The sequence below is a fragment of the Rhincodon typus genome, chromosome 26 (genome assembly GCF_021869965.1).
Source record: "Rhincodon typus isolate 14 chromosome 26, sRhiTyp1.1, whole genome shotgun sequence".
Taxonomy (NCBI): domain Eukaryota; kingdom Metazoa; phylum Chordata; class Chondrichthyes; order Orectolobiformes; family Rhincodontidae; genus Rhincodon; species Rhincodon typus.
The window spans coordinates 6,948,990-6,961,062 of NC_063357.1; positions in this window are offsets into that span (position 1 = coordinate 6,948,990).

The window sequence follows — 12,073 nt, forward strand, 5'->3', positions numbered from 1 at the left end:
CACTGCAGGAGGCCCAGGATGGACATGTCGTCTGAGGAATGGGAGGGGGAGTTGAAATGGTTCGCAACTGGGAGGTGTAGTGGTTTACTGCAAAGCGAGCGTAGGTGTTCTGCAAAGCGGTCCCCGAACCTCCGCTTGGTTTCCCCGATGTAGAGGAAGCCACACCGGGTGCAGCGGATGCAGTATATCACATTGGCAGATGTGCAGGTTGAACATCTGCTTGATGTGGAAAGTCTTCTTGGGGCCTGGGATGGGCGTGAGGGAGGAGGTATGGGGGCAGGTGTAGCACTTCCTGCGGTTGCAGGGAAAAGTGCCGGGTGTGGTGGAGCTGGAGGGGAGTGTGGAGCGGACAAGGGAGTCACGGAGAGAGTTGTCCCTCCGGAAAGCAGATAAGGGTGGGGAGGGAAAGATGTCTTTGGTGGTGGGGTCGGATTGCAGATGGTGGAAGTGTCGGAGGATGATGCGTTGGATCCGGAGGTTGGTGGGGTGGTACGTGAGGACAAGGGGGATTCTTTTTTGGTTCTTATTGCGTGGACGGGGTGTGAGGGATGAGTTGCGGGGGATGTGGGAGACACGGTTGAGGGCGTTCTCGACCACTGAGGTGGGGGGAGGGGAAGTTACAGTCCTTGAAAAACGAGGACAACTGAGATGTACGGGAGTGGAATGCCTCATCCTGGGAGCAGATGTGGCGGAGGCGAAGGAATTGGGAATAGGGGATAGCATTTTTGCAGGAAGGTGGGTGGGAGGAGGAGTATTCTCAGGTAGCTGTGAGAGTCGGTGGGCTTGAAATGAATATCGGTTTCTAGGTGGTTGTCCGATATGGAGACAGAGAGGTCCAGGAAGGGGAGAGAGGTGTTAGAGATGGTCCAGGTAAACTTAAGGACTGGAATAACATGATGGGTATGAGTCGCATGCTGAGGGTCTAACCATAGTAACAAGTAACTTTTGCCTCAATAAATCAGATTATAGGCCATCCCTTCACTTGCTGTCCAGCTATTGACACTTTACCCACACTGTCTGACACTTTTGATCACCTGCAGAGACTCAATATTCAGGCTGTCGACACTCCACCCACACCATTTGTACAATCTTTTGATCTCTCTGCCTGTAAATTTTGTGCACTTCTTTTCACTTCACCTGACAAAAGGGCAGCGTTTCAGAGGCTTGTGATTTCAAATAAACCTGTTGAATTATAACCTGGTGTTCTGACCTGGACTTCTGACCTTTTTCCTGGACAGTAACATATATTGTCCTTTCCCCAACTGCCCTGAAACTGAATGACTTGCTGCGCCATTTCAGAGGCCAGTTAAAGAGTCAACCACATTGTTGAGCTACCATTCAGATGTAGACCAGACCGGGCAAGGATGGCAGATTGCCTCTCCTCGAGGGTGGCAGGTGGGTTTTTACAATAATTATTACAGTTGCACATTACTATCAATGAGACTAGCTTTCAATTCCAGCCTTTAGTAACTGAATTCAAATCCCAACAGCTGCCAAAGTAGGATTTGAACCAGTGTCCTCAAAGCAATAGCCAAGACCTTTGGTACTAGTCAAGTGACATTACAACTAACCCCTCCAGCTTGTTCCACCATTCACTGAGGTCATGGTTGATCTGTGTCCTAACTCCTCCATAATTTGGGAACAGGAATCGCCCAGCATGGTATGGAACTAAACCAACTAGGAAATATAGTCTCTGCTCTGGCCTTAGCTAAATTGTGACAGGCTAGTTTTGGTGAAGCAAAGTGACAAACAAAAATTAGCCTGATCGCCCTCTCTTGACGACCATCCTTTGAATCCAGTTTGTAACTGTGGTCTCATCGGGTATGGAAGGTTTTAACTTGGTCTGTGGTGCCACTGTGGTCAAATAGTTTAAAATCATAGCACGATCCAGTGCAGAAAGAGGCAATTCAACCTCTCGTTCATTGGCTCTTTGGTAGAACTGCTTAATTATTTCCACACGTGTGCTCACTCTACAGGTGTATGCACGATTCACGTACAGTTCCAATTTGCTTTTGAAAGCCTGTTTGAATCTACTTTTGTTAAAATGTATATTGTGGTTACTTGTATGAAGGAACTGACCGTTAACTGGGGACTCATTTGTGATACTATTTATTGACACAAACTGAAACAATGGTTTTGAGAGTTGGGAGATGGATGCTTATAATGTATTACTCTGCAAATAAATGATAACGATGTATCAAGATTGGTTCCGATTTTATCTTTCAGGAACTGGTTTTCAAAAGACTTTCAGACCATGACAAAATGTAGCTTTAAACAAATGCTCTGTGTGCAACCTCCAATTCTTTTGGCAATCACGCCAAATGAATCGCTCCACCACTAGAAACACTTTCTCCGTACTTGTTCTATCAAAATCCTTCTTGATCTGAACACCTCCATCAAATCTCTTCTTAAGTTTCTTCATTCAGTCTCTCGGAATAACTGAAGTCTCTGATCTGTGCTGGTAAATCTCCTCTGCACCCTTTCTCTAAGAATCTGATATCCCTCTGGAAGTGTGGCATCGACAATTGAACACAATTCCCAGCTAAGGGCTAACCAGAGCATTTTTTTTGCAAAAGTTAGTTGATGTTTACATTGGTGACAAAATTCTGGTCACACTCAAATCATTTCACCATATATTCAACTCAAGGCTCTCCTGATTGTGTGTGATGGGAGCTGAACATGTATCATAAGATTAATAAGACAGAATTTCTGGCTTACTGAAGATGTCAAGAACTGGTGCAATGAAGACATCACTTCTGGTACAAAGTTCTAAGAAATATGGTAGCAATGAATTGCACAGGAAGCAGGATCACTTGAGACCTGAGTCTCCCCAGACAGAGGTACAGGTTCATGCTCAGTTACGAACTATAACCAAGGACTAAACCAGCAAAAGCTTTGTTTCCCATGGCAGGAAGACCTGGAACTTCTCAAGGGACACTAGCTGCTTACAGGAAGCGCATCCTTCAGAAAAGGATTTGTGTTTCTTTAAATCACACAAAGAAAGGAAAATAACTTGCATATTCTTTCTCCTGGTTGCTGCTTGAAGCTGGAAATTGGAGGCTCTTACAAGCAACCACGGAGAGAAACGCAAAGACTGATTGACATACAGAAATGAGAGACAACATGTTCTGAGGCAGATCACCACCATGATGTACTTATGTCTAACCATAACCTCAAACAAGATATAAGGTGGTAATGGACATCTTTGGAACTCAACCTCTTCTGGAAAGAGGCAACAGAGGGAGGAAAACAAACCAGGTCAGTGGCTGGGTACATTCAGGATTGCATCTCAAATTCCAAAGAAGAAATATTAAGACAAGTCAATATAAGATCCTGAGGGTATTTCAGAAGGGGGCTGTTGACAAGTAGTTTCCCTTGATAGGAGAGACTGGAACTAAGGGCCATAGTTTAAAAATAAGTGGTCTCCCATTTAAGACAAAATTTAGGAGATTTCTGTTTCTATCAGAGGGCTGTGAGTGTAGCAAATTCCTTTTTCCAGACACCCAGGATGTATCATGGAATATTTCTGAGGCTGATTTAGATTTTTGACTAATGAGGCTGTCAAAAGATATAGCGGATAGACACAAAGTAGAGTTAAGGCCACAATCAGAGCAATCATGATCTTATCAAATGGCAAAGCAGGTTTGAAGGGCTGAATGGACTACTCCTGCATATAATTTGTATGTTCACATAAACCGGGAGCGAGCTAGCTACCTGCACCTTCAGACAAGGCAACCAACACTAAGATCCACCTCCAAAGGCTGTGCCCTGACCATCCCACATACTTTGTGAGAACAGATAAGTAGAGTTTTGCTGAGTTTGTCTTTCTTGATGATGGATATTACAGGTTTAGAAGAGATTGCTGAAGGACCTTTAGTGAGGTGCTGTTGGTACACTGTGCCACTGTGCATTGGTGGTGGAGGGATTAAATACTGAAGGTGGTGACTGGGGTGTCAATCAAGATGGCTGCTTTGTCCTGGCTGGTGTTGAGCTTCTTGAGCGCAGTCATCCAGGCAAGTGGAGGAGATTCCACCACACTCCTGACTTGTGCCTTTGTAGATGGTGGACAGGCTTTGAGGAAACAGGATGAGCATTACTTCCCACAGAATTCCCAATTCTGGCCTGCCCTTATAGCCAGGGTAGGTATAGGCCAGTTCAGTCTATGGTCATTGGTAAATCCTAGACATTGACAGGGGACTTCAACAATGGTAATGCTATTGAATAGCAAGGAACGATGTTTAGATTCTTTATTGCTGGAGATGGTTTGGCCCTTGTGTAGCACAAATGTTATTTTCCATTTCTCACCCTAAGCCTGATGTTGTCCAGGTCTTGCAAGTGAGCATGGACTTCTTCAATATCTGAGGCGTCGTGAATGATGCTAAATGAATATTAATTTGCAACACCCCCAGTAACTGTGGTGACATTTGGATTCAGTCTGAAATAACTAGTCCAGCAACACTAGGACTGCTCTACTAATCCTAATAAACAGAGGAAGGGATATGAGGCTTCAGTCCACTGGACTGAGGACAGAAAGAGGGATTCCCATCCTACATCCATTGCGTGTAGATGTCTGGTGAAGACAAGGCAGGGCTCCAGCATGATGGTTCCCCAAATAGATTGGTGATACTCAACATCAAGGCAAAGCAATGAAGGAAATACACTTGAATGAGGTACTCGAGGGCAAAAGAAGAAGGGGTAGATGGTAGGTAAGAGGCGTGGGGGAGTCAGAGATATAACTTGAGGCAGTTGGGGATAGATTGGACACAAGAGCTTTTGGGAAATAGTGAAACACCAGCTTGGCAGAGCAAGTATTCATTAACAGAAACCCACTCAACAGCACAAGCGGAGTAAATATGACAGACTTGGAGCGGACTGGACATCTGACATACACTTCAGTCTACAAGTGAAATAGGAAGACGCACTCTCAACATCAAACACATCAAAGTAAACATCCCACTCCGATCAGGAACTATGCAGCAGCTTATCGGAGCTCGGACCATTATCGGGAGCCAAACCACCAGTGTGGCTCTCAAAGGGCAAGAGCAATTCAAATTGGAAGAAGTTAGTGCAATATCAGAGTTCTTAGTAAGGTCATGCTTTGTCGGTCTTAATTGTTGTTTTGGAAAGGGTCGTGTGCTGGATAGTAGGCAGGGACTGCAAACGCACCGATGTTCGAGTAATTTACTTCCCATTTTCTGAAATTACTCATTAAAAGTTGCATCCAGGGAATACTGGTTTCTGAGTTTCTCTAATGAGCAAGGAAATAAGGAACAGGGAGCTGCATAAAAAATGCATAAGTGCTGCTTTTAAACCACTCAGCCTGGTGCAGTGAGAAATGAAAAAGTTGGCTGCAGCATTTCTCCTGGTTTCCCAGAGGAGAATTTGATGGGATGAATCCTTCTCTTACATATCCACACATCAGGGATTGGAAATATCTCTGAGGCCGCACAAGTCCAGTCCATTTTTTAATAGGACGAAATCCCTGGTTTAAACAGAAAAATAATTCTTGCTCTCTCTCTCACTTTGAACCCTGCCCAACACATGATCTGTTTCTGCAATGCACCCAGCTTCCACCATCATTCCATATCAGTGGTGATCGAGTCTCCATCAGCAATTGCGCTTCTTTTGCCCACTTTTTCAATCAATCATCAATACCGAGGCATCCATGTACCATATGTAATTCTTTGGAATTGCTGTAGCATACCTAGTTTGTGTTACACATCGGCACCACCATGCATCTGGGACAATGGCACTGAATGTGGTCAATAGGGCTTAAGGAACCTGGAGCAACCTTGCAATGATGTCAAGGGGATGCACAACACTGAGTATAAACAGCACAGTGAGGGCGGAGTTAGAACACTTTGAACTCTGGAAGACTCACATAAGCATAAGTACACAAAGACGACAGATTAGTCTGCGACAAATACAAATCAGAGCCTGGTATTTCAGTAATGCCATATTGAGCAGTATTTTCTATGGAAGTATAAGAAATAGAATCACTTTCACATCCAAGCCCGAACGCTGTCGTTGACTTGGCTTTCTCCTTGATCAGTCTGTCTCAATAAACTCACAGCGTGGCATCAAACCACACGGTCAAAGACTGAATGTTGAAGGTAGTAGATGGGATGCCAATCAATTGGCCACCTCCATCATGGATGGTGTCAAGCTTATATTCATTGCCAGTCCCAACACGTCACAGACTGCAGTGGTTTAAGGCAATGGCTGACCACAGGGCAACCAGCGACAGCCAATAAGTATTGGTCTTACCAGTAGCAATCAGTTCCCAAGAACAAATAAGAAAATTTACAGCCTCACTACAACTGGAATATCATTTGGAAATAAAATCTAATTGCAGTGTCAAAGACACCATCACACGGCTAATCTAAATCAGCTCTCCCAGATGGCAGTACACATCCTTTTGGCTTTTCCCTAAAGTTTTCTATCAGTTTTTTTTCTTTCATTTTTTCCTACATGCTTCAGAATTAAAGGCCGCATTGTATTGGAGTGAAGTAAATAAACACTAATGAATTGATGAAGAAGTAAAATTAGTTTAACGCTTTGCCCAGATATTTACTCAGCCATTAAAACTGACTTAAGGCATACATTCGAGAATGAGGTTTAAAAATCAGGACTTGCCCATTTAAGACAGAAATGAGGCAAACTTTTTCTCACCAAGGGTTATGCATCTTTGGAACTTTCTTCCTAAAAAGATGGTGGAAGCAGAGTCTGAATACATTTACGGATAGATTCTTGTTAAACATGGGGTGAAAGGTTACTGGGGGTAGGTGGGAATGTGGACTGGGATCAGCCATTGCCTGTTGAAATGGTGAGGGACCAAACAGCCTGCTCCTAATTCTTTCCTGTATCTTATGCAGGAGAAGTCTGGAAACTGAGTGGAAAACTAGCAGTCTAAAGGCCCTGTTGATTCTGCCCTCCACTCCCCTCTCTTCCTTGTAAAAACACTGCCACCATTCACAAAACTGGATGCACAGCTAGCTCACAGGAACTGTAGAAATTTAACCCCTCGGCCCGTGTCATTTTCGTAGAGGTCACAGACAATTTGTGACCCAATACCTGCCTTCGTCCCAAATCCTTTAATACCACAGAAACATGAAACATAGACAGGAGGAACAGGAATAGACCATTCAGTCCTTTCAGCCTGCTTTGCCATTCAATATAATCATGGACGATTATCCAAACCCTGTTCCCAATTTCTCCCCATACCCTATGATCCCTTTAGCCCTAAGAAGTATATCTATCTTCTTGAAAACATTCAATGTTATGGCCTCAACCAATTGCTCTGGCAGAGAATTTCTGACAGGCTCATTTGCTGGGTGAAGACATTTCCTCCTGTTGAAATGAATCTCACTGAATATGCCAGAATAAAATTGGTCTGGTATCAGCTGCCATTCGTGGCAGAGAGTTCCAAAACATCTCTCACTTGTCGTGTGAAGTTGTTCCTCATTTCACTCCTTAGTGTTTGGCCATAATCATGTAACTGCAGGTCCAAGTCCTAATCTCAACAAATCAACAGTAACAGTTCGCCCCCACCCCCATCTATCCTATCGGCTTCCCTTAAATTCTTGAAAACATCAATCAAATAAGCCTTTAACCTTAGAAATTCCTGTGAACACAAGCCCTGTTTGTGCTGTCAGGTGTCATTATGGTAAATCTAACCCTCTCAGCCATGGGGCTAATGGATCCCACTAAAGGTCTGTGAGTAAAGTGGATTTCAGCCATTTCAGGTAACAGGTCACAGTTGATCACTAAGCAAAAAAAATTACCAAAGAACAGCAGATGCTGGAAATCAAAAACAAAAACAGTAATTGCTGAAAAAACTCAGCAGGTCTGGCAGCATCTGTGGAGAGAAATCAGAGTTAATGTTTCAGGTCCAGTGACCCCTCTTCAGAACAGAAGGCTCACCGGACCCGAAATGTTAATTCTGCTTTCTCTTCACAGATGCTGCCAGGCCTGCTGAGATTTTCCAGCCATTTCTGTTTATGTTCCCACTTGTCGCTGTCCATTCACTCAGGTAGAGTTATCCCAGGGTCCTGGCAAACATTTACGCCTGAACTGACATCTTCAAAATAAACTATCTGGTTGTGACCACACTTGTTTTATTTGTGGGATCTTGCTGTGCAGAATTGGCTGCCTTAGTTCCTCTGCCCTCCTACAGCAACCAACACTTCACTGAAGTTCGTGCACTGACTGTCTCGAAAACAGCAAATCATTTCATATCTTTCTTTTTATCAAACGCAAGTAGAAGGAAAGCCCAGAATAGAAAAGCAGCTTCTCCACTTGGAGATTTGAGAGTGCACTATCAAATAAATCAAAAAATTAACGCTGCATTTTCATAGCTTTAACAGGAAATCACACTCTCTGTTAAAATTACACTATCAGTTATCATTCTGAGAAACATTATATCGATACTGGACAACCGTTGGTGATTTACAAGGTAATAATCCAGTTGAGAATATTGAACTGTTAGGAGTTGAGTATATTATGTTCAGCATTTGAAGCGGAGGATAAAATGTCTAGTTGTTTGTTGCCATTAAAACGCCTTCCAGACAAAGGCCAACGTCCCAACTGTTTATTCGGGATAATCAAATTAACAAAGGCCAAGGCAGTAAATGGTTATGTGAGGGCTAGGTAAGGAAGGTACAATGCGTCATGTTTTTCAATGGACCATTACATCTTTGAGACAGTTTAACTGACGGCTATCCCTGTTCTTCTCCTCAACCTTGATGGTTTCTGGGAGTAAGAACCCAAACTACTTCTTGAGAAAAGAACAGCCCAGAAATTGCGAACAGTAGCTCCTCTCTTGTTTCTGTCAGAACTGAGCTTGTATTTCTCGCCAGCAGTTCCGATCCTTTGGAAATACAGAGCAGAGCACAAATGAAACAGTCCCACCACAGTGCAGGATAGTGGAGGAAAGTCAAACCAGGCCTGTTTCACAGCAGAATGCTGCATCCTGAGATTTAATTGTCCAGCAGCACAGTCAGATACTTTAACAGCTCATGTGAAAGGGTAGGTAAGTAGGTACATGTGGGAATAGGGTGGCATTTTGTTAAGGATCGAAGATGCCAGGTAGGCAGGGAGGCAGGCAATATTCCCTCTAAACCCGAATGCGCAGCCGCTCCGATGTTCCACACATGTGCCTCAGAACCATTAAGAAAATTAGAGGGAAAACTGGTGCCAGGGATGTGATGCAGTGCCTAGGGAGGGGAGGCAGCTGGTGGGAGAGAGCTGTCAGTCCAGCAATGGGATAGCGAGGGGTTGATGAATCTGGTGGTGACAGCACAGGATGTTAGCTCTGGGAGGAGGCGTATTCTTGGGCCTGCGGGGAGGGTGTCAGATTTAGAAATGGTGGGTGCTTGTTAGCTCCAAGGGGTGTAAGGGATTTGGGGGGGGGGGGGGGGGGGGGAGGCGGGAGATGAGTGGTGTGTTTGGAAGTCAGCTTATTGGTTACTGAGGAGTTAGAGTAGGTTCTTAGACTTCTAACCTTTCCTGTGTACCTACTGGCTTAACCAAAGTGGAACCCTCCTAATTCTCGGACTTTAATCTTTCAGAAGGTTCCAAACGTAAGAAAACTACCTGTCAGTAAACTCAATTTTCCAAGCAATTCCCAAGTAGTCCATTGCGTCTGGCATTCCACAGGGTCTTGACGGGTAACTCCAGTCTGCACAGTTATAGTGACTCTCTGGCTGTTGAAATATCTGGGCTATGGCAGAACGTGCAAGTCAGTTGTAACACAGGGCATCCTGAGTCAAGGAAGCACTCTCTGAAGTGTAGTCACTGTTGTAATGTAAGAAAACCCAACACCCAAATATGCTCACAGGAAGCTCCTGCAAACAGTAAAGGAGATAAATAAACAATTATTCTGTTGTACTTATGTTTGCTTAATGGATAAATGCTGGGTCAGGACACTAGGAAATCTCTCCTGTTCCTTTTCTAATAAATCCACGGGGTCTATTATGTTTCTCAGAGATGGATTAACATCTTCCTGCTTGGAGAGCAGCTCTAACACTAAGCACCTGGCTAGAGCAGGTCTTCAAGTCTCTGGAATGCAGTGTGAACTCATGACCTTCTTACCTTTATGTCAAAGGTTTTATTTAACAACTAGTCAGCAAATTTACTCTCCATTTCCTTCCTCCTTCAGCTTTTCCCATGTTCGCCGGGGTCGTCCGACACTAGAACATTGTTTTAATATGGTGTTTTGGGGGGATTTCTGTGGATGGTTTGACAGCCAGTGTCCTGTTTGCTATTAATCCTCCTCATTTCTCCAGGCTGGGGACTGGGTGAATTTTACCCACCATCTCCAACAAGCAGAGCAAATCACCAGAGAGAGCCTACAGGCACTGACTGCAATTCTTACAATCGATGCAGGATTGAATCCCAGAGGCATAGAGTGTAGCTGCTACACTCCATCTGGGGGACAGTGTACAGGAGTCAGTGATAACCACTGACTGTTCTCACTGGGGAGCGTGTTTGTGGGTGGAGCTGCAGTTTTGCAAAGTTTCTATTACCTAACCTTACATCCTAACGTTCACATTTGTTGTTCTTTGTTTGGCGAAAGTAATCAGTTTCCAAACGAAACCCTTTTTAGGGATGGGAACATCCTGTGAATACTATCTGAGAAACATTGACGGACAATTAATAATTCAGCTCCAGCTGGGGGAAGAGAAAAAAAACACCATCAGTGAAGGTTTCAAGTTGTGAATTAACACCGCCTCAGATTGAGCTATACTGAGTGCTGACACATTTGCACTGCCTTCTCCACCAGACGTTTCTGCTCTTTCCAAACAAGCCTGACCCTGATCCTGGAGCACACTATCGAGGCCAGTGATAGCTTCCCACCGTGAGTGGAGAGTGAGACAAGAAAACACTTCAGTGAGCTGTCTACTCCTCTGGGGTCACTGCAAATGTAGTCAGGTGGTGGAAAGTTGAATAATTGATCATTTCTTACCCGTGGTGACTGGAAATGTGAAAGTCGGTCACTTAGATTCCATTTCACCACCGACTGCACAGACCATCACAGTTAACAGAAAACAAACACTCCGAGTTATTATTTGGTTCCTGATTTATGGGCTGGACAGCTGAGAACACGCAGGGAGAAAATGTAATTGGATCAATTTCATGTGGCATTTGAAGATAATTCCCTGGTAATGTGGCTGTGCTGTTGGCAAGTTGGAAGATTCATGTTCAATCATCAAGGTGTGACAGGCATGCAATAAAGGAGACATTCTCAGAAAGTTTGCGCTACACTCGACACATTTTAGATGTTAAAATTACTAATTCTGACAAATGTTCCTCTTGGGCCCAAGCACTGCAGATAGCTCCTCACTGCAAGGAGATCCCGACATTCTGACTTTCAATTCTTGAGCAAATTGCAGGTCCTAGTTTTTTGCCTCAGGACCCAAGAACATGACCAAGACACCTTCAGATGGAAAACTGTGCAGGTGGCCAGGGACAGGCGATGGCCTTGCGGAATTATTGTGAGCTTGTTAATCCAGAGATCCAAGTAATGTTCGGGGAATCAGCTTCAAATCCTGCCACGGCAGATGATGGAATTTGAATTCAATAAAAATCTGGAATTAAGAGTTTAACAATGACCTAGAATTCATTGTCAACTGTCAGAAAAAACCATCTGGTTCAGTAATGTCCTTTAAGGAAGGAAACTGCCATCCTTAACTGGTCTGGTCTACAATTTGACTCCAGACGAACAACAATGGGCTGACTCTTAACTGCCCTCTGGGAACTTAGTGATAGGCAATAAATGCTGGCTTAACTGGCAACAGGTACAACCGCACCGACAGTGCGGCGCTCCCTCAGGTACAACCGCACCGACAGTGCGGCGCTCCCTCAGGTACAACCGCTCCGACAGTGCGGCGCTCCCTCAGGTACAACTACACTGACAGTGCGGCGCTGACCCTCTGACAGTGCAGCAGTCCGTCGGCGCTGACCCTCCGATAGTGCAGCACTCCCTCGGCACCGACCCTCCGACAGTGCGGCGCTCCCTCGGCACCGACCCTCCGACAGTGCGGCGCTCCCTTAGTGCTGACCCTCCGACAGT